The following is a 24217-nucleotide window of genomic DNA, read 5'->3' on the forward strand; positions in this document are numbered from 1 at the left end:
TTGTTTTTACCCCTCCCTGTATCCACTTTACAATGTGAGTGTAGGGTTTGGAATCATCTGTACCCCAGAAAATCATGTTCTCAAAGCTAACCCATTCCTGTGGGCATAAACCTATTGTAGGTATGTTCTCTTGATAAGGTAACTTCTATTTAGGCATGGCCCAGGATGGGTCTTGGTCCTTTATAAGAAAATGAAATTCAAACAAAGAGAGAAAAAGCTATAGAAGCAAGAAGATGGAAGCTACAAAAGCTGGAAGAAAAGGGAGAGGCCAGCAGACACCTCCATATGGAGGCACCAGGTAGGAGAGGACTCAAGGATCGGCCACAGCCAGTCTTTGGGAAAAAAGCATTGCCTTAACGATGTTTTGATTTGGGCATTCTTCTCTGCCTCAAAACTATAAGCTAATTAATTCCCATTATTTAAAGCCAGCCTATTTATGGTATCTGCTTTGAGCAGCCTAGGAAACTAAAGCAGTGAGTTTTAATCTCTTCTTTATGAAAAAGTATAATGTATCTCCTCACCTCTTGAACTGGCCTGACCTTGTAACTTGTTCTGGTCAATGCCATGTGGTAGAAATGGCAATCTGCCATATCTATGTCAAGGCTATAAGGAACTTTCATGCTTCCACTATTTCTCTTGGAACTACTCCACTGCCATGTGAGTAAGCCTAGACTATGCCAGAAAATGGAGAGCATGTGTCCCAGCCATCCCCTTTCCCCAGCAGCCAAACACAGATACATTGAGACCAGAAGAACTTTCCAGATAAGCACAGCATAAACTGCTGAGGAGCACAACCTTGAGTGCTTCCCATTCTCGTTTGCTTAGAGTCCAGCTAGGAAAATTCCAGTTGCCCATTTTGTGATTTTTTTGTACCCTGTTCCCATTTAATCATCCCATGAATGAATGATAGAATACCTACTATAAAATTGACAGCTGTATATGCCCCTGGGAAGTGTTCTGGATAACTAGTCTGAAGTATAATGTTGCTGATGTATGTGATAGGTATGGCAAGGTAGACAGAAAAAATTGCAAACCGCCCCAAACTTAACGGCACGAAAAGCAACCATCATTTATTATTGTCCCTCACAGTACTAGGAATTGAGTAGGTTCAGCTAGGCTTCTTCACTCTTTTGTGTGTTGGTTGATGCTGGTTGTCAGCTGGGACTGCAGCTGGGGTTACTGGCCAGAACACCTACAGGTAGTCTCTTCATTTGACCTGGGCTTCCTCGCAGGATGGTGGCTGGGTTCCAAAAGCATGTGTCCTAAGAGAGAGTTAAGCAAAGCTTTATCTTCTTTAATGCTTTTGGTGCCATATAGTGTCATCTCCACTATATTCTATTGTTTGATGCAATTAGAAAGCTCTGATCAGGATCAAGAAAAGGTGCCATGGACACTACCTCTTGGTATGGCAATGGAAAAGTCATACTTTAAGAAGCTCCACGTGAAGTGGAAGATAGCATTAGTCTTCTTTGGGAAAAAAGCAATCTGCCAGATATGTGTATAAATAATGGGAAAACAAGAAATTCCAGAGTCACTTTACTTTTATTACCATATAGCTGGAATTCTAGTGGCTAATGAATTAGATATTAAATACTGTGTGGCCAAATTCAGCCAGGTCTTGGATATAAAAAGGAGAGCAAATAGCATGCAACTCTTTCTGGATTTGTTTCCAAAAGCCTATGTCTATTCAGGCAGATGGATAAGTAGGGAGGAAGTTTGTGGTTTTAGCAACATTTCTTACCCAAAAGCAAGAGAGATGGGGGCTCCCTTAATGCTGACAAGAGGTTTTCCAGGGTTAGAAAGAAGAGAGAAGAAAATAAGAAAAATGTACCTAACACCAGAGCTAGGGGACCTGAATTCCTGGCAAGATCATGGATTGTTTCAGAGCAAATTTAGAGAGGTAAATGGAAGTTGAGAGATCAGAAACCCAGTACTCTATGCTGCCAGTACCTGGAGAAGGTAGGGGAAGGGGATACGGACAATTTTGAGAGAGGAAGTGATTTTGGTGGGTGTAGTTTCGAGGAGGAGGGACATCTTGAACAAATGTTTCCAAGCCAGACATTGAAGCCACATAAAGCCACAAGTTCTGAAGGTCATGTTAACCAGGGTAAAGAACAGCTCAGGATCAATCTTGGTGGATTATATGATCCCCTATTCCTTTGCCTAACTCTGACACTAACTAAATTGGAAATGAGGAGGAATCAAGGAGCCACAAAAAGCCTGACATTAAAGTTTCCTGTCAGTTTTGTGGGATAGGAGCCCAAGGAAGTAGATATTAAATTGTACAATAGAAAATAAAGCAAGTTATTTTTCTTGCTTACTTGAGTTGATGGACTGAGATTCATAGCCATTAAATTATTTTCAGAGAAATAAGCATTTTTATAGTCACCATGTTTCTTTTCTTTTCCTTCCTTCCTTCCTTCCTTCCTTCCTTCCTTCCTTCCTCCCTCCCTCCCTTCCTCCCTCCCTCTCTCCCTCCCTTCCCTCCCCCCTCCCCTCCCTCCCTCCTTCTTTCTTTTTTTGGTATGCTGTATGGCAGGGTCACATTTCATTATTTTTCCATGCGAGTATCCCGTTATTGCAGCACCATTTGTTGAATTTTTGTTTGTTTGTTTATTTTTCATTTGTTTGTTTTGCTTGTTTGTCTGTTTTTTGGGAAGTGCATGGACCATGAATCAAACCCAGGTCTCCTGCATGGCAGGTGAGAATTCTACCAGTGAACTACCCTTGCACCCCTGTCACCATTTTTCTTAAGTTCAATAAAACAAATTTCACATTAGCAGGTAAAAATAAGGGGAAAATTAGAAGGAAATATATTCAGCCCAGTTGAATGGAAAGAACATTTGGAAACAACATTCTGGGTCTCAAATGCCAATAACACATTTATTGATTAGCTGTATCACTATAAGTATTTCATATGCCCTCAATTTTGTCATATATGATGTAAGACAAATTATACCTACTTTACAGTATTCTTGAAAAGCTTAAATATGATAACGTGGAAAGCCTGCTACAAAGTAGAGCCTTATAAGTCAAGATGTGTTGGTCTTCACCTCCTATCCTTATTACTTATTGTAGGCAATCATAAGATGTTGATCATTTGAATATAATTAATTTGAGTAAGAAATGATGGAAAAGAACAACTGTTTTATACTAAGCAAACCATAAAAAAGTGGTGGAATTAGAAATCATTCATATCTGGAATCTAGTCTGTCTATCACTTCCTTTAGTACAGTGGCTTAAAACTGATGAGTTGGAAAATTACTCTGTGGTAGCATCCAAGATAGTTCCAGTGATTGTTTTCTCTGGGTAGTTATTTCTTTATCTTTTCCCACTTTGCATATGGCTGACCTGTAAAAATCAATAGGATATTGTAGAAATTGTATAATGTGGCTTTCATGTCTAGGTCAAAATCTCTCCTGAGTAGATAAAGAGATGTGTGATGTGTGATGAATTGTTTAATGTATAATTCCAGCCTTCTCTAATCATCTTCTAAAGTAACCATGTCAATGAACATATTAGTCTGCAAAATATGAGATAATGTGCTTCCTACATTTCCATCTATATGTTTTATAAATATTTTTAAAAATTTATTATGCACTTTCAAAGCTAAATTAATAGTAAGAAAAGATTCTAAATAGATCCTTCATGAAAGTAGGAACATTGCTTGTCTTTTCTCTATACGTATGTAAAAATTAGAATAGTGCCTGAAGTGTGATAGAAGATATTTAATCAATATTAACTGAATGAATGAATAATATAATCATCAAAGAGAATACAGGAAGAAATTTCCCTTCCTCACATTTTTACTGAATTGGAGATTTCTGCATAGCATGGTGAGAGTCATTACCACCCTAACAAACAGAAAGAGCTAGATGATCTACAAATTCATACCTTTCCTTGAACCTATTAGAGAAGCAAGGTCACATTGCAATGAACCAGCCTAAAATCTATGGGCACATGGGTTTAAACACTGGCTCACCTGTGGCAGGATGTGGGAGGAAGATAGGGCCACCAATAAAGTGGATGAGAAAAATTCAGGTAATATTTTTAACGAATTTCCAAAGACCAGGTGTGAGTAGAGACTATATAAGCCAGAAGCCACAGAAACAAGGGAAGATCATACACAATCACAGGTTCTTTCTCCAGAGACCTCTGAAGACAGGCAACATATCAGAAAAAGCTTCCTCGATAGTTCAGGCCTGGAGGGGAGGACCCACCACTGTGAGAAAAACATGACTCCCCACTAGGAATTTCACCTCTGCGGTTGGAAAGTCTTAAACTTCTGAATGAAGGGCAGTAAAATCTGATGTCCACAGGGCCCAGATAAATACCCACTGAGGAAAATTTTTAAAATCCTCTTTCATTGCAAAAGCAGATGGGAAATGAGGTCTGTCTACCACTGGGGGAGAGACAGAATCACTCAGAAAGCCTATCACTGATATAAAGCTAGAGAAACTTATAGCCAGTGTTGAGCTGAAGGTGATCATAGTGACAACAACATTAAAATGAAGAACAACTTCTGGCTAGTGTGACTCAACTTCCCATAATTACAGCTTAGATATATAGGCATGCCTTCCTGTCAGATATAAATAATATTTACCTCCATGTCTATTGTCCTACAGAGATGTCCATGATTCAATAAAAACACACAAAAAAGCAACACACTTCCAACAATCAAATTAATCAAAAGAATCAGACTAGGAGAGGACCCAATATTAGAACTATTGGACAAGAGATTTAATATAGTAATTACTGGTATTTTAAAGATTGACAACACACAACAGGTGGGGAATTACAACAGTGAGATAGAATCTATAGGAAACAGTCAAATGGAAATCCTATATATATAAAAACAGAGTCACAGAGGTTAGGAATATCTTTGACAGGGTCATTTGTGGACTTGACATAGCCAAAGAAAGACTCTGTGAACTTGAAGATAGTTCAAGAAAAATTACCCAACTTGAAACAGACAGAAAAAAGAAAGAAATCTTCATTGAAGAATGGTCACAAAATGTAGCAACAGATTTACCTTTCCATAGATCATCTGGATTTTTAGAAAATAAGTTCATTTGTAAAAACTCTAAAATATTTTTAAGTATAATTATTCACATATTATTTGTAAAATAAAAAATTAAAATGGTAAAGAAATTTTCTATGAGGAAACCTATCTAATTAACTTAGTATTGAACTTCCTGGCATCCTGAAAGATGAAGGAAACATGATAGCTGGCCAGTTTGCTTTATCAAATTCAAGCATAATTTTATTTTCTCATGTTTTCAGAAGAATTTGTTGCATGGATTTTGTAAAAGCAGAACTATGCATTATAAAAACTTTAGTTATTTTTCCTAGAAGGAAGGTACTTCCCCCAGGTGATAGATTTCAACAGCTTCTAAATGGACAGAACTTATGTCTTCAGTAAAAGTAGCTTGTATTTTTCCCAATGATACAGAGCATCTTCTTGGAGAGTGCATATATATGCATGTATGCATATATGTATGTATGTGTGAATCTGTGACTATATTAGGTTATATGACAAAAGGAAATTAAGGTTGCAAATGGAAATAATATTATTAATCAGTGACCTTACAATAGGGAGGAGATGATCCTGGATTATCTGGGTGGATCCAATGTAATCACAAAGGTCTTCAAAAATGGAAGAGTGGGAAAAAAATATGTCAAGTGATGTAATGTGAGATGGGCTTGACCTATTATTGGTTTGAAGATGGAAGAAGAAGGGCATCAGTAAATAATGTGGGTGGTCTCTAGAAGCTGGAAAATGCAGGGAAATGGATTCTACATAGAGCCTCTAGAAGAGAACATTGCTCTGCCAACACCTTGATTTTAACCAGTGAGCTGTATGTCAGATTTCTAACCCACAGAATGTAAGATGATATATTTATGTTGTTTCAGGCCATTCAATTTGAGGGGATTTGTTACATTAGCAATAGAAAACTAAAACAACCCTTCCCCAATCCATAAAACTTCAATGAATATCTGGGAGGAAGGGAGAAAACTGAAAGTGAGGGATCAACCCACAACTGTGTGGTGATAAAAATTAGATAAGACTGACAAGTAAAATATACCAGGGTTAATGAATTAAAACAATAGAACATGTGTAACAGGAATTAAAATGTGGACACAGGTCATAAACTATAATGTTCACTTAAACGAGTGAGAATAGGTCATGACTGCCTGTTAGATTATTGTAGAGATTTGTAAAATTTAACACCAAAAGGGAATAAATGTGCTATTTGTAAATTTAACACAGAAGGGGAATAAAAGTGCTAACTCCAAGTGCACTGGACTGAAAAAGCAGGCAGTGCACACTTAGGGTCATCAAGTGGTCATACTTAGGGTCATCAAGTGATTATCTTAGTTTGGTTTAAGTAGTAGGTTTCATCCTTGCTTGGCTAAAAATTTTCTTGTAAAACACACACACATACACACAAATTGAAAAGGAGTCAAAGGAGAAGGAGGAAAAGTAGGAATGGGAGGGAGGGAGGGAGGGAAAGAAGAGAAGGAAAGACATTAAATAGAAGGAGAAAGAGGAAAAAGAAGAGAGTGAGAAAGAATGGAAAAGGAGGAGCAAAAGCAGGAGGCTAGAGAAGTGGATGGAACATAAATGTATAGATGTTAATATATGGAAATAATCTAAATATGTTGGGTTAGAACATCTGGAGAATGAGAAAATAAATGAGAGAAAGACAACTCATAGAAAGACTTCAAACCAAGCGGGAAGTTTGTGCAGTACAAACTGAAGTTTCCACTATATGCTCAAAGCTTTCATGGAAGTCCACCCTTTCACATTTGCTTTCTGTCCCAATCCTGCCTCCACTTCTTTCTCAAGAATGTTTTTTGAATTAACCTTTATATTAAAATTCTTAGTCCCCAGAGTGTCCCAGGGGGATGACATTATGTTGATTTCCTCACACTGACAATTAGTAGAGTGAATCATGATGAACACAGTCCAAAACAAAGGAGACGCCAATACTTACAGAGGGCTGATGTCAGGCCAGGCACTGTGTTAAGGAGTTTAAGTACTTTATCTCACTGAACTCCCTCTTCTTTATGTGGTAGCTATAAATATCCTGATGAGAAACTGAGACTCAAATGATTTAAGCAATTGTCCAAGGTCACACAACTACAACTTTCCAGAAAGGCAGTAGTTAAGGGTATTACTTGATATTGAAGTATGAGAAAGATGTCCATGAGTGAAGGTTTGGAAATCAATAATCCTCGCTAGAAATTCCAGTGTGCTGCCTGCCTGAGTATCTTCAAGTCAACACAGAACAAATTAGAGAATTTTATCCCTATGTCTGATTTATAGTCTAAATTGTCCAGAACTACAATTAGGATCCAGTATTTGTGGTTCCCAAGAGGAAACAGAGAAGATGAAAACTAAGCTGACCAAAATTGGGAGAAAAAACCCATGCAGTCTGGGAAGTAAAATTCTATCCAAACAATCAATAAAGCTTGAGACAGAAATTTAACTCGGTAGGGGAAGAGGAACTACAAAACTAATGCTCTGGAAGAGGAAAATTTCAAAGAAATATTTATCACAGTATGATGCAAAGCAAGGTGAAGTCTCAGTCAAAGCAACCAGGGTTGCACAAACAAATTTTGAGCAAATCTTGTATTCTAAGCACTACTGGCAACACTGGTGATATACAGGAGAATAAGACAGCCAGGGGACCTCAGTTGCAGTAAACGCAGATAATGTACACTAAAAATTTCCAGAGCTAGGGAAGAGTTAGTTCTATATATGAAAGATGTTGGGGGGAGGGAGGGGAGGGAGGTTGGGGGAACACTGGCTATCTTTCACAAATAGGGGAACATTTGAGGTGGAACTCAAAAGATACTCAGAGTTTATACCTAGATGGAGGAGAATGGGGAGAATAAATACTTTAGGTATTAATCCCACATCTAGGAATATACAGTAAGAAAATAGTTTTACAAATAAATGCATAAGGATAATTAATGAAGACTTACTCTGAGGCTAAAACCTAGAAACAATCAGCATATTCAACTACTGAGGAATGGTTAAGAAAATTTTATTTTCTTGATTCTAAATATTCCAATTAACTATTTTTTACCTATAAAATGGTAATTTCACATGGTTCACCTCAATTAGAATTTCAACCTAATTAAAGTATTATTCCAATGAAAATGGGTGAAAATTTGTGAAGGCTATGTAGAAGTAGAGAAAAGAATTCATAAGATAATGGCAGATGAAATACAAAGAACAAAAATTCCATGTGTAACATAAATTCAAGCATGTAAAACATATTTCTATATGGAAAAAGATTAAAAGGAAAACAGGGCAGTGTGATGGTGGCTCAGTGGCAGAAGAATTCTTGCCTGCCATGCCAGAGACCAGGTTCAATTCTGGGTGCCCACCCATGCAGAAAAAAAAAAACAGAAATGAGACCAGTTGCTATAGTAGAATAACAGAAGCAAAGGGAATGTTAAAAATCCATTTCTTTTTGTTTTAATTTACACACAATTTAAAGTGTGGTGAACCAAGGTGATATTAAATTATAGTCAGAATTCTTTAAAAGTAGTTTGGTAGGTTATTAAAACATTTTAATAAGACTGAAAGAAACATGTTAACCTACTTTGTAATTTCATTGATTTTATTCTTAAATTAAAATATCAAATAGCAGCCAATTGAAGAGGGAGTTAGTTGCATGCCATGGAAGAGTGGCTTCTGGGAAGAGAAATCCGACAACACACATTCATTCCTGCAGCTGTTACATTTGAAACCAAATGTAATGTGCTTAATTACACCTGACAGGATCTGGAAAATTTTATGTTGGAGACTTAGGGGTATTTAACTTTTCTTTTGTTTACCTGCACCTACACCTTTGGTAAGAGGTTCAAATTGTATTCCCTCTTTTGGACCTCATTGTTGTCTAACTGATAAATAGCAAGGGTCTAGGTAAAAACATCTGCTTGGTATCGTATTGCATCCAATAGATATTTCTGTGCTCACACACTCAAGACTGCTATAACAAGCTGTTGGGTGTGACACAGACAGCTATATACAGTGGAGACTGTCTAAGGATATCCCTTAAAGTTGCATCAGTCAGGATAAGCTAGGTCATTCTACAGTAACAAACACCCCCCCCCCCCCCCATTTCAAATGCTTAAAACAACGAAAGTATATTCTTTGCTTCTGCTATGGACAACATGGGTTGGCAGTAGGATTTCTGCCCATTGTAGCAACGCAGGGATTCAGACTAACAGAGCAGCCACTATCTCAGATATTGGCAGTCACTGTGTTAGAGAGAAAACAGCACTCTGGAAGGTTTTTCGCCAGTCTGTGAATGATTCAGTGCTTATAATTCACTTGTAAGGATTAGTCACATGCTCTAACCAATAATAAGAGCCCAGGAAGTGCAAGCCTACTGTGTATCTGGAAGGCAGAAAACTGAAAATGTTTGACAAACATCATTAATGATGACGACAAGAGTCCTTTCTGTATTGTTTATTTTTAACAGAGGCATGACACATGGGATACAATGTTAGCTGTGGCTTCAAATACCATCTCAGGGTCACACAGCATCAACAATCAGGAAGAGGTCTGAAGAAATGCAACACAATTTTAAGGGACTGGTGAGTCTTGTGGATAAAGGAAGATTAGAAGAATTAAATATGTATAGTCTGGCTGAGCAGACCTAGTAGGGAACAACAGTGGGTGGTAGAGGTGGACAGGGTAGCAATCTAAAAATAGCCATAAGATGTAAATTACCAGAAGTAAGCAGAAATATTTAGCATCACCAGATATTAGAGAAAGAAAGGTATGGAAAATTAGGCTGTGAGGCGATGAAACTGGACAAATTTATAACATTTTAACTTAAGTGAAAGATACAGAAGCATTCTTGAAGTACTTTTCCCCAAGAAGATAGGAAAATGAAAACTCAATAAATAAGAATGGCAAAGGGGTAGACTTCAGGGAGATAGTAAGAGATGGGGATCAGGAGCACTGGGGGGACCCTGATTGCCCACATTCATCTTAGAGATTCATGTTCGCCCCCAAGATTCCAACATGAGGAAGCTGGATAGGAGCAGATGTACCCTCTTGATAATATTAATAACATTTAAAGCAATTGAAGTTTAAGCAAACTATGGAGCATTTTACTATGTGCTTTCCTTCTATTCCATCATGGAAAAAATATGCTTGAAGTTAGGAAATAGGTCCTATGTCCACAATAATTATAGCCTTCTAAGGTGATTCTCTAAGTATTTAAATCTTTTTCCAAACCTAGAACCATAGGTTTTCTTATTCTTTTTTTTTTTTTAAATATGGAACACTTCACGAATTTGCATGTCATCCTTGCGCAGCGGTCATGCTAATCTTCTCTGTGTTATTTCAATTTTAGTATATGTGCTGCCGAAGCAAGCATGAATCATAGGTTTTAATACAACCAAGGCTAGCATTGGTACTCGGGTACCAACAGGTTTCTCAAACTTTCCATGCTGCTACATGGATGTTTCAGAAACAGTGGAATTCAGACTTATGTCTTCCCTCTACTTCCTTGCAATCTCATATCTCAGTTTTATCTAACTCATTTTGAAAAGTTCAAAATTGAAATTGAAGGTTGGTAGCTGGCAGAGCAAGTTAGACACCTGAGCATGTGCATTTTGGGAGTTTGCTACCTGGCTTATTAGCTATTTCCATTCCTTACAGAAGTTATTCACATGAAAAAAATTCAATAATCTATTTTTTTTCTTGCTTGTTTCTCAAACAGGAGAGATGAGGATTTCTTATATTTTTTTTCCCCAGATGAAATTTGAATATTTTCAGAGATAATAGCTTTCACACCCCTTTATAAAAGTGAAACGGGGATCAGCTCACTTCAGAAAAACATAAAACTAAACTGACCTGAAATTTCTAGTTCTTGGATTTCTAAGAGTAAATACAAAGAAGAGCAGAACCAACACAGACATTGTGGATGTGCTTAACAATGAGACATTTGCTCTAGTCCTTCAAAGCCAGAAGCAGTGATTTTCATGACAATAAATTTGTGCTGATCTCTTTGTCCACACTATTTCCAAGAAAGAAATATACACTCCTAAATGCCAATTGCTACTTCTACCCTATAATATCAGCTCACCTCATGAGCTGATGAGGTGAGCTAAGTCAATGGCTTTATTCTTAAAAAAAAAAAAAAGCACCACTAATCTTATTGAGGTATAATTTATGTATAATGAGCTATACCCAGCTAATATGTACTGTTTGATGAATCTTGACAAGTATGTAAACTCATGTAGTTACTTCCAAAATCAAGATACAGAACAGCCTTAATTTTTGTTTAGAAAGAACTATTTTGTTTAGAAAGAACTAACTCTGAGACTATTTCCTAGTGTGGGAGGAAAGGACATTTTCAGCCCACACTGATATTGTTGAATAGAGGTAAGGAGGTAAGAAATGATCTATGAGAACTGTAGTTTATGGCATACGAACTATATTAGAAGGTTATAAGCCCTATCAAAGTAGGATTGGGGGACAGAGAATGTGGGAATGGGAGTGGGCATGATGTGCAGGTTGCAACATTAAATCAGTAGTTAGGGAAGGCTTTATTGTGAAGGCAAGACCCAAAGGAGGTGAGGAAGTTAACCAAGCTGCTATTAGGGAAAGAATGTTCCAGATCAAGGCAATAGCCAAAGGAAAGGGCCTAAAGCAGGAACATGTTTGTATATTCAGGGAACATCAAGGAAACCAATGTGGTTGGAGTTCAGTAAATGAGGGCTAGTTAACGGGAGAGGAGGCAGTAGAGGTTATAGAGGAAGCAAGACAAATTGGAAGAACTTTGCCTATTATTGTCATTCATGTATCATTTACGGGTGTGGAAGAGGGAGAGCATGGGGCCAGCAATGTCACTGGCCAAAGAAAAAGTGACAGGTATGCATTGGTCTTGTTCCTAGATCCAAAAAAAAAGATGGAGCAGCAAAGGCCAACAAGAAATGCATGATCAAAAAAGGGAAGACCAGAAGAACACAGAAATTCCAGGTAAGAAGCCAGGGGGTTCAAGAGATGCCATAATGTGTTGCTGATGTTCATGGATAAAATTAAAGAGAGAAGCATTATCTTGATTCACGAAAGAAGAAATACAGAAAAGTCCTTCTTCAACCTTCTCAAAGAAGCATTTTACTACCTCCCCTAACTGAAAAGACTATAAATAAAAGAAACACCGCCTACCCATATCTGAAACGTTGTCAACCGATGTTTTATAAGAATCCTAGAATTTCTTCAGCAAGGGGCTGCATTCTAATCTTAAAATGTACCCGTGTCACTTTACACAATTTCAACCACTTAGGTCCTCTAAGCCTTGAAGACATAACTCCATTTTCAAATGAACACTCTGAATCCATTTTTTTTCAAATAGTCATCTGATGAGTCCATCAAAAAGAACAAATTTCTCAATGCCTTACAGTTAGTATCAAGAAATTGGTTTCTTTTCAGTAAAACACAGAATAGCTCTATTTGTCAATTATATAAAAACACCATAGGATTTGTGTTCTTTCCTCAACACATGCTTGGGACTCCCATTAGTAGTGACAGGAATTGCAACAGCCCACACAAGGGAAAAATTGATGCTTCACAGGGGTAAGGCTACAATAGGCAGCAGAGAAACCCAGTGGAGTCATCCACAGCACTAACATTCTAGGACCTGCTCACCTGTGCCTTGGTTTCTCTATCTTGCTAACAGGTATAGATTTTGTGCCCTTCTGCCCAAAAGGTATAGGATAAGGACTAATTAAGGGCTCATACTAATAGCTACAAATGGATTGACCTCCTAAAATGTACCCAGCATTACCTAAGTGGTCTCTACTCAAAGTGTGGTCTGTGGACCAGCAGCATCAGCATCAACTGGGAGCTTGCTAGAAATACAGAACCTTGGGCCCTAATTCCTGACCTGCTGACTCATAATCTGCCTTTTAACAAGACGCCAGGTGATTCACATGTCCATTAGCGTCTGAGAAGCACAGCTCTAATTTTTAAAAAATCTAATTTAATCTTTGTAACAACTGTATATGGTGGATAAAATCACCCCCATTTTATCAGTTAAGGAGTTGAGGTTGGGACTGACATAATTTGCCCCATGTCAAGGTGGCAAAAGTCAGGATTCAGACTCAGGTGTATGTCTCCAGAAACTATGTACTGTTTCCAACAACATTGCATTATTTCATGATAAATGGGGCTGAGAGGAAGAGAGGAAGTGGCTGGGGGATGGGGGGAATAAAAGCATTATTCATGCTTTATCTCACTATAATGTTCAAAATAAAGGAAAAAAGGCTACCACTAGCGTGTAGGAAAAAAGCCATATGAGTATGTCAAAGGGAAATATAACCCAATATAGGCCAAATCTCGAAGATAAATTATAGTTAAGGAAAAAAAGGCTTCCAGAAGATCATAATCAAGACCCTTTCCTAATGCACCTTGTACAGTAAGGACACACACACACACACAGACACATTTTCCTTAAGTTACCCAAATCCTGCTCAGCATGAATATGTATAATTAGATGTTCCCTGGGAGTGAGAAGTAGTAATTAATTCAGTGTTAAACATCACAATCTATTACTTGAACTTCATAGCAACCATGGTTACCAACAGAGAGAAAACAAAATTTCAGAGTCTATTTTTAAATGATTACATTGAAAATTTTGAAAATGTGTAAAACCTGACACTTGCTAATTTAGGCTAAAACAATAGCCATTAACTCATGATGTAAAGAAGGATGCTAATAAATAAAGGCAAAAGGAAAGGGAATCACATCCAAACCAGCTTCAAGAATTATGTGGAGAATATGGTTCTGGGCCTTCTAGAAACAAGGAGCGCATGTCCTTATTCTAGGAGAGGAAATTGCTCTTAGAGGCCAATTTCCTTTCTTAGAGGCTCTTAGAAGAGATATGTTAATTTCTCGAAAGACTTGGTCTTTGGAATCAAACTGAAACTAGATTTTAATCCTAGTTCTGTCATTTAATGTGCTCCTTGGATAAATTTACTTCCCTGAGCTTAATATCCTCATTTGTTACAATGGGGTAAAAATAGACATAAGGTTCTTAAAGAGAAGTAAATGTAAAATGCCTAATTAAGGGATATTCTAGATTAAATTACCCAGAAAGCAGTTTCTTAGTGTTCCAAATATTTATCACAGAATGCCCTGGGGTGGGGATCTACCCCTGTGGAAGGGAAGGGGTGGTAGCAGAATTGGACAAAAGAAGTTGAGTTCTGATGAAGTCCCAGTGATTGCTTTGGTTGATCTCATGGGAACTCTTCAGCAAGAAAAGCCCCACAGAGCTGACTGATGACAGCTGGGACTTTTTAATCTCACCTTCATCAATCAACAGATGTGGGCTGCTCAGGGAAGAGTATGACCTTGGGCAAGGGGTCTTTCTGCAGTGAGGGAATCTCTAAAGGGGCAGACAGCTGAAGGCTGCCTGCTGCCAGTACTCCCAGCAGCTGGGCAATGAGTCCTCCGAAGGCAGATCTAAGTGTTACATCTCTATGTCCAACACTAAGAACGTGATACATACTATGCAAATAATGTTTGCTTTAGTTTCTTGGCATATGTAATCCTTACAAACATCCTTTACTAATAGAGATTCCGATGTCCAGAAAAATCCTACTACAACATTATGACTAACATCAAAACAAGTTCTGTTCTTAAAAATAACTCCAAGTGTTTTGTTAGAGCCTGGACTCTAAAATCTGTACTCACCTCATTTAAACTTTTCAGTAACTCTATGAGGGAGTTCAGCTCTATTTTACAGATGAAGAAACAAGTACAGCGGGTAACTAGACACAGACAGTACCGGAGAGCAGTTGAGGGTAAAAGGAGACTATACCATACTAGTTGGATTTTTTGCTTTTTTTTTTTTTTTTTTTTTTGACATAGGCAGGCCCCAGGAATCGAACCTGGGTCTCTGGCACAGCAGGCTAGAATTCTGCCACTGAGCACTGGTGCACCACCCACTAGTTGGGTTTTTAACAGCACTTCTTACTTCACCATGGCTATGCCTATCCAACACAAACTCATCCATCAAGAAAACAGAACTCAAAGGACCTGCATTCCTCTTTCTTCCCATTTGTTGGGAAAGGTGACTCAAGTATCTTGATAACTCACTTAACCTTTATGCCACAGTATTCTTACCTTCTAAAAATGTAATCTATGTTGTTTCTCTCCATGTCCCATTTTATCCTAGAGGCGAGCAAAACAAAGAGATGGTTGGATTACAAGGTAGCTGAAGCCCCTTTCAGCTTCAAATTATCCACTGATAGTGCAACATATTAATTGATGGAATGTAAAGTACTTTGAGACAAGCTTAGAATAAAGGTCTAGATAAGTTGGGATTTCTTGGTTGCAAACAGTTGAAACTGGCTTTGGTTAATTTATGCAAAGGAAATTTGTTGGAGAATACTGTTGGTTTTGGGAATCAGTGAGAGGCTGGAGGAGTTTAGGAACAACAGGCTAGTAAACAGAAAGCCAGTGGTCCTTTATTGAGAGAAGGTGGACAGGTGCTGTGCTGGTTTGAAGCTATTATGTACCACAGAAAAGCCATGTTCTTTAATCCTCATTCACTATTGCTGGGTGGGATCTTTTTGATTGTTTCCATGGAGATGTGTCTCTACCCATTCAAGGAGGTGTTGCTTACTGGAGTCCTTCAAGAGGGAACTATTTTGGAAAAAGTTTTAGAACTGAAAGAGCCCATAAAGCCAGAGACTGTTGGAGATGCATAAAGAAAATGTCCCTGGGGAAGCCATTGAAGAAGCTTGGAGAGAAAGCTAGCAGATATCACCATGTGCCCTTCCAGCTGAGAGAGAAATTCAGAACATCACCGACCTTCTTGAACCAAGGTATCTTTCCCTGGATGCTTTAGAGTGGACATTTTCATAGTTTTGCCTTAATTTGGACATTTTCATGGCTTTTAGCATTGTAGACTTGCTACTTAATAAATTCCCCTTTTTAAAAGCCATTCCATGTCTGGTATATTACATTCCAGCAGCTTACAAACTAAAACAGAAGCAGATGTAGCTATTGTGATGAATGACTTCCAAATATTCCTTCCACCCTCACCACTCATTCAAGATTGAAGGTCTAGAGAGAAATCATCTGTTTGGCTGTCCCACAGTAAACCAGGGAGAGGACAGAGAGAGCATCACCCCTTTGGCTTCCATTATTGATGAGGACACAAAGAATTTCTCTCCCACGAAAACTACACAAATTGGGGAGAATTCAATCCATCAAAGGAAACTGGAATGTATTGGGGATGGTGGGGGTGAGGGGGTAGGGCTGTGCACTGCAATGTGAATTCCCACACTTATTATCACACATAGTTTACTCACTCATTCTTATCTCCACAGATCAAATCAATTTACTCTGTATTCTTATGCTGTCTGAATCCTTTAAGGATCATGGTTTCCAGACTTTAGTTCTCCCCAGGTGTTCTTATGCCTCTTATCTGTATTTGAGAGAGTACTTTGGAAAATAAGAAAATTTGACAAACCAACTCTGAGTATCTCTTCAAGGACTTGACTATCTCTCAAGTATAATAACAACTGTATATTGTTACGTTCCATTTCCAGGAATCATTAGAAGGACTTGGTAAATATTCCAATAATCTGGAAAATTTTCTTTTTATATATATACCTAATAACCAAGGTAGAGGAAGCCAATTAATTCCAAAATTCTATAAATTCATAGGAATTGGATTATAAAACAGAATTCAAGTCAATGAAGCAGAGGCATGGGCCATCTGTGTGAATTAAAAGTCTTTTTTTTTAAGTTCTAAATTTAAACTACCTATTTTTAACCTCCAACTTTTCTGTTTCACTTGCCATAATAGATATATTGTCATTATTTTGCAGGAGTTCCTTTGTAGGTATTAAAATTTGGTTCTTTGTCAAGAATTTGACCAAAGGAAGATTTTTATGCTGGTTGCCCTGATCCTTAGATGAGCATAGACCAACTGCAACCCTAGCCCTGCTCAAATTGATCACTCTTCAAAAGGACGAATGAATAGGGGTTGAAAAATAATCATTTCCTTCCTCTTTTCCTTGAACATCCACCCACACTCACGTTCCTGGGTAATTCAGAATTCATTAATTTAACAGTGATAAGAGAACTGACCATGAGTCAGCCATCAAAGTTGATGTTGTCTCTCTGGGGGAGTAGACTGACTTTTGTATGACCTGCACAGGGAACAAAATGCCTAGCCAGACAAAAAATTTAGTTAGCGGGTACTCAGCTCTCAGAGATGTAACATATAACTAGGTCATCACCTCACTCCTGCAGTCTTGAAAAATCCACCTATCTCAGAGATCATTTGGAAAGAATTCCTTTTCTAGATGTTTAAGCTTATTGATTTCTTTCAGTACTAGATATCAAAAATAATTTTCCCGTTGCTCAACAAGGAGGCAGAAATAGGTAGCAATGTACACACCACAAGTTGTGTTATGCCAGAAAAAGAAGAAGAAACTAATATTCATTAAAAGACTATGGGGTGTCTTGGGTGGGCCATGGTGGCTCAGTAGGCAGAGTTCTCACCTGCCATGCTGGAGACCCGGGTTCGATTCCTGATGCCTGTCCATGCAAAAAAAAAGACGACTATTAGGTGTCTTGCACTATGTCAGAGGTTTGACATATCATTCAATCCTTACTGCAAACTTGCAGGATGCTAGTTTATTTTAATTGAATGGAGGTTTCTTTAAGGTTAGTAATTTGGCCAGGGTCCCATAACCTGTAAGTGGCAGAGCTGCATTTGAAAACCAGCTCCCTGAATCCAATGCCCTTGAGCCTTCCACAGTGCTGCTGCTAGCAAGTCACAAACTTGGCTGTACCACAGTTCAGAGATCAGCCTGTTGGAGCCTGTCATATCAACATGGACACTACTTACATGAGTTGTTTGGATTGAAATGTGCTCAATATTCTCAGACAGGGTCAGGACTTTCATTTTCACTGAGCATATGGTAATTAAATATTTTCCTGAAAGCAAATAATGGAGGATGAGCTCAGAGCATCATTGAGGCACTTTCTAATGAATGTGAAAATGACTGGAGTTATAAAATCATGTTGTAACTACACTTTCCTTAAAGGTTAGACATGAAGGTCAAGTTGCAGCTATCCACTGCATTGCAAAACACTTAAAGATAAACATATGTCATGATATTTAAATAATACTATATATTAAAATAATATTCTGTTTCCAGTCTGATGTCAGGTACAATGAGCCAGATATTCCTTCTTTTCTGTTATTTAAATGAAAACAGAAATGGAGAATTATGTACAAATTGGAACTCCTAACTAGATGGTACAAATTTGGCACAGGAACTATTTTGTGATTCTCTGCACCTTCTTTAATACCTAATACAGAGAAGGTGTGCAATGAATTCTTGTTGACTAAATTAAATGATTAATGTGAACCTGTTTCTATATTAAGAGGGAAAAGTATAGAATCAAATACTGATTCATAATTTTTAACATGTTAACCTACACAAGGATGAAAAACACTTGTCTAGAAGACAGAAAACTTGGCTTCCACAGCTAACCAGTTGAGCAAGCCATTTAAACTCTCTGGACTTTAGTCCACCAACTACCAAATCAGAAGTTTCAAGGCTCCATCCAACCCTGTGACTCCATGAAATCAAAACCCAAAGTTATTCAGATTATACTTGCTCTCTGTCGTCTTTCTTGTTATTCTAATAGCACAGGAATTTGATATAAATGTGGCTGAGGAAGAAATGCAGAACTCAAAGGTCAAAAAAAGAACTATCCATCTCTTAAAAGGCAGTTGACTTAGGGGCTTTCAATTGGATCATCAAAGGATGGAATTCAAGTCTTTATTGGATTCCAGAGACTACTGCAAGGTAATGTGACCTGGTTACATGACCTGGTTGGTGCCTTGCCTTATTCTTTTGCTGGGTATGGTGGGAAAGAGGGTAGAACTGCTGAAGTTACCAAAAGCCATGGGTCTGACCAGGTCTTTCAATTTCTCTCCCTCTCAATTTATCCATATTTAAATAAGTAACCCTGTGTAAATTTTTCTCACAGGGAAATCCAATAACTTGTAAAATACAAGCAGATTAAGCATAGGAAACTCCTCAGAAGAAAAACATTTCCCATTTATTTGGGGTGTCTGCTTCCTTCTCCTATGGATCTGAACTAGGCAAGAGAGAAAACTAGAGAAGTAAACAGAGTTTCTTTCTGCTTGCTTCTACAGTACTTTGGATTAAGAACTCGGTTAGGAGGCTTGGAGTAGACAGCAAATTGGGGGTGGGGGTTGGTGAAGGGACAAGATAATTGTGATATTTCTAAAATTCTTCACAGCAGCATGGAATCTTGAAGTTTTGGAGGTTCACCCAAGTGGAACCTCTAGTCCTATTCTCACAGAATGTGACATTTGAACTTCTATCATCCAAAGAATATGCGAGTGATTGATCTTGCTGAAGCAGGACTCCATGAGGGACCTAGACGCTTTTGAGACACACAAGGCATCTGCTGTGAGATTCCTTAACAGCTTTTGGTGTCACAGTAATGAATTATTCCAAATGTAATTCACAGTGAGAAATGGTCACCATGTGAGAGATTCTTGTAGCATATCCTTAAAGTGATACTCAGAAATGGTAGATAAAAGTTGGAAAAACCGTTTTTCCTGTTTTGAGGCTGAATCAACAGATAATAAGACAGTAGGTTCTATGTGTAGAAGTTTCTAAGGTAGGGCTATGTCCCAGGAGGGATGTGAAGATGAAGAAAGACACAGAATAGGCTTGTTCTCCCACTACTGTCAGCAGCTTCTGGGTCATGTCCTGAATTCTTTTGAATATTATTATTTATATGTCAGAACAGAGTGCCAGGAAGGAAAGAATACATTCAGTCTGCGGAGGTTTAGGCTAAGAGTGGTCATAAACCCTTTCCCCGGGAAAAAGACTGGATTTGAGTCATCAGAGAAAGGCCTGGCCAAGGCCGCAGTGTGTGGTGGCTTGGTGTATGGACCCCAGAAAAAACGTGTTCTTAATCTTAATCCATTCCTATAGGTGTGAACCCATTATAAATAGAACCTTTTAAGGATGTTACTTTTAGCTTAGTTGTAGCCAACCAAATCAGGATGGGTCTTAATCCTATTACTAGAAGTCTTATAGAGAAGACCAGAGAGAGAAAGTCATGAGAAGCTAGAAGTCAGAAACTAACAGAACCTAAAAGAGAAAGGAGAGGATATCATCATGGGATGGAAAAGTCAAGGAACCCTGAGGATTGCCAGCAGCCAACCCCAGAATGCCACAGTCTTCAGGGATAAAGTATGCCTTGCAACCACCTTGATTTGGGACTTTACCTAGCCTCAAAACTGTGGGCCTGTAAATTCCTGTGGTGAAGTCAACCCATTGTATGGAATTTGTCTTAGCAGCTACATACGAAACACAGACATTGGGCTTCATAAAAGCTAAACTACACAGCGAGCTCTTGGTCATCTGATTCACTGTTGCTCAGTTTCCAGTGGCATAGGCTATCTTCTTTTAGCATGGCAGTTGATAACCAAAATAAGACCCACTGCCCAAATCCCATGCCCCAGGTCTTGTATGGGCACTCTGTAAAGCCAGAAATGAAAAAAAGAAAATGAAAGGGGCCAAAAGAAGGCTGTGATAGAGACAAAGAAGACTACAAAAGCACTGGTGGCATCTATGTTGGACTATATTCACCCCTGAAGGAAAAAAGTGCCTGAAAAATATGAATGTAGGCACAAAGGATTTTAAAATATCCTAAATCTCCAGTATAGAGACAGCAGCATATAGTACATTGTAAGTACTCAATGCAAATCTGAATTTGAATGAATAAATAAGTGAAATTAATGAATATTTTGGGGAGTTGGAGTAGTATGGAAATGAGAGAGTGGGCCCTAGAGTCCAATTCTGTCTTTTACAAGCTATGTCCTGGGTAATTTTCTTAATTCCTCTAAATCTCCATTTTCTCTCCTAGAAAATGGGGGAAATAATTCCTCCTTCACAGGGTTTGATGAGTATGAGGTAAAATAATTATATATATTATATATATGGCTTTGTAGAGTATTTGGCTATATTAGACCTTCAACAAATATCACTGTTAAGCTCTTCTTAATCTAAGGGAACTCTTGAGTATATGGGGTCTTTTGGTGCAAGACAACTCAAATGATTAAAGGGATGCAAACTATATGAGGACAGTTGGATGAACTAGAAAAGAGAAGTTTTAAGAATCACTTCATCATTGAGAAAGAGTCAGGACAGATTCAAAGAAAATCAAAGCAGACTGGAATGAAACAAATAGGGACCCTGCAATAAAGGTGCTTTTGTCTAAGATCATGTAGGACTAAACCCAGATCTTCTGTCTCTTTGTTGAGTAACTTTTGCTACACTGAGCTGCCTCCCCACTTCACCGCTTTAATACGATTACTTTCCCTCATTCTTTTACACCATAAAGATCTGAATAAAGGAAAGCCACAAGATGGCACTGGGAGGAAAAACCATTTTCCTGGTGAAAATTCCCATCTAGGTTTTAGGTACAAAGTGTTCTTGGGTCTCTGGCTTTGCCTGTGGGAATGCACCAGATCACTCAGAATTGAGAAAGATGGAAAAAATAGAGAAATTTCTGTTACTTATTCTTCCCTAAATCTCATTATAAACATTGTTTTCGTTCAACAGGATCATGAGATGAACTTTTAACAGACACCCTTACCTCAAAAACATAAACCCATATAAACTTGGTATACTTTAGCATAATATGACCTCTGGGTATCTTTCTTTTAATCACCAGAATCCAAAGAGTACTTTGTTTCCATAGCCTGAGTTTTTCTTTTTGTTGTTAATTCTTCATCCTCACTGTTCTTTGAAGATTGTTTTATGCAATTTGAAATTATAGCATGCACGATAACACGTTTTAAAAGGAAAGAATTTGAACTATCCCGAGGAATCACCTATGGTATTCAAAAAAGACACATATGAAACCTTAGGCTCAGAGGCATGCATTTGAGAGAAGAAATGAAAATGGCTCACAGAATGGATATTTTAAAAAAAATGCCATCAAGCCCTTTCAGCCTGGTTCCCAACTGCTTCTGTGCCTAAAGAGATATTGAATTAGATAAATTGTCTTCTAGGGTGAAATCAAACTTTGCCTGGTATAAACCGTTTATTTATTCCAAGTTTCATTAGCTTTTCTGGTAAGGGGAACCCACTTCGCTATACATGTGACTTTAATTTGCACATATTAAAGGTTAAAACTGTGGTAAATCAAATAGAGTCATCCATGGCTACTACGGCAGAGTCTCATGGACTCATTTTCAGTAGTAGCTTCTAATCTTTTTGTACTTAATTAGTAGAAAAAGAACAGCAATGAACAAATAGGATTTTGTTGGTAGCACAGCAAGACATAAAACATTTTATGATTTAAACACAACAATCATAATGCAAAAAGTTTGAAAAATAAAGAGGAGGGAATCAAATCCACTATTTAAAACCCATAATTTTTCCACAGTGATTGCTATGTTTTAGAGTATTTAATGTCAGATTTTAGCCTTATTTCATTTTATCCTACGAACTGGTATGTAGGGAAGTGGTAGCTGTTCAAGTTGGATTTGTGGCAGAAGCAAATCAAAGCCAATAATATAAAACAGGAGGTTAAAACATGGAGCATACCTAGCTGGGGCAAAGCCTAAGTATCTAAGAGTTCTAGAACAAATCATGTAGGGCCTGGATTTTTCCACTGGTAATTTGTATGGTTTTCCTAGGCTTGGGACATGACAGATTCCATGCAAATACTTTGTGACAAGCATCATGCTCTCCATAAAGATGAATTAGAGACTACTTTTTAAATAACTTCCCATTTCAATGAGAGAGAAAGAAAGAGGAACAACAACTAAAACTAGCAAAATTTAGCAAGTCAAATATATGGTAGTGGTATTCTTATAAGTCTAGGACAAGCCATTTCTAAATAGTGCTCAGAATCTAAATTCACTTAATGCAATTTTCTCATTGCTTGATATTCAAACTTTACTTCTCCCCCCCTCCCCACACTACTCTAGCTTACTGAGGTATAATTTACATATGACAAAATACACAGAATTTATGAGTACAGTTCAATGAGTTTTGACTCATGTAACCAAAACCATAATCAAGATTTAGAATATTTCCATCAGCCAAGAAATTTTCTCATTTCTGACTTCTACCACCCTAATTTAGTTTTGCCCATTTTTATGTTCATATAAGAGGAATTATACAGTATGAATTTGTTTGTGTTTAGTTTCATTTAGTCAAAAAATATCTATGACATCTATCTGCGTTACTCCATTCATTAGTAGTTCATTCTTTTTATTGCTGAATGGTATTCCATTGTATGACTATACTACAATTTGTTTATCCATACTCAAGTTGAAGGACATCTGGGTTATGTATGGGCTATTATAAATAAATCCATTATGAACAATTCTAGAGTAGATACAGCTCTTTCTCTTAGATAAATACATAGGAAGGAAACTTGTTGAGTTCACATATTTTATTCCTGAACTCTTATTTTGATTAATCTCTTCATTCTCTGGATCACAACTTTAAACACTTTTTGCTGAAAAGTTTGGTAAATAACCTATTTCTTGAGAAATGGTATATTTCTTGAGAACTTATACAAAATTATTTTGGTTTTTATATGCACATTTAAAACCATTACCTTCTCTGTTACCCATGTCAACATCACCATTATAGACTAGGTATTATCATCATTCACCTGAAGTAATGCACCTAGAGGGTAGGGGCACTTTTAACTATTATGATCCTAGTTCTTAGCACACGGCCAGAGCTCAGCATATATTTGTCAAGTGAAATGTGCTTCTGTTGAATCACCCAAACGGACATTTCACTAGTGCAGTTTAGTTTTTCTGTCTTATCTACAACCAATGTCATCAGCCCAAGATGAAAAGTTACAAGAGCCAGGAGTTAACATTTAAATTCCAGATGGAGCTGATAGGATGGCCAATATAAGAACAAATGCCCAGAGCATTAACTATACAATCCTATAAAATAACAATGTAACTACACTATGAAAAACAAATTAAGGAGTAAAGAGCCCAATGGGGCACTGTTTGACAAATGTTGAAGATATTAAGCTAGAATAAATCAGAAGTGATAACCCTTCAAAAGGGATGGGGAGAAACTGGTTGGATTTATGGGTGATCTGTGGTTGAAATAGCTTCAT

The 24217-nt window shown here is 37.7% G+C and overlaps 1 protein-coding gene and 1 non-coding gene across 18 annotated transcripts in view; both read right to left on the bottom strand.

Annotated features, from left to right (window-relative positions):
• Positions 1-24217, bottom strand: part of CPNE4 (copine 4) — a 694898-nt gene that overhangs the window by 288264 nt on the left and 382417 nt on the right. The window lies entirely within an intron of this gene.
• On the bottom strand, positions 10303-10409 carry LOC143658103 (U6 spliceosomal RNA). Its single transcript, XR_013163128.1, has one exon. It is a non-coding gene; the product is annotated as a U6 spliceosomal RNA (small nuclear RNA).

The sequence above is a fragment of the Tamandua tetradactyla genome, chromosome 15 (genome assembly GCF_023851605.1).
Source record: "Tamandua tetradactyla isolate mTamTet1 chromosome 15, mTamTet1.pri, whole genome shotgun sequence".
NCBI classification, from domain to species: Eukaryota; Metazoa; Chordata; class Mammalia; order Pilosa; family Myrmecophagidae; genus Tamandua; species Tamandua tetradactyla.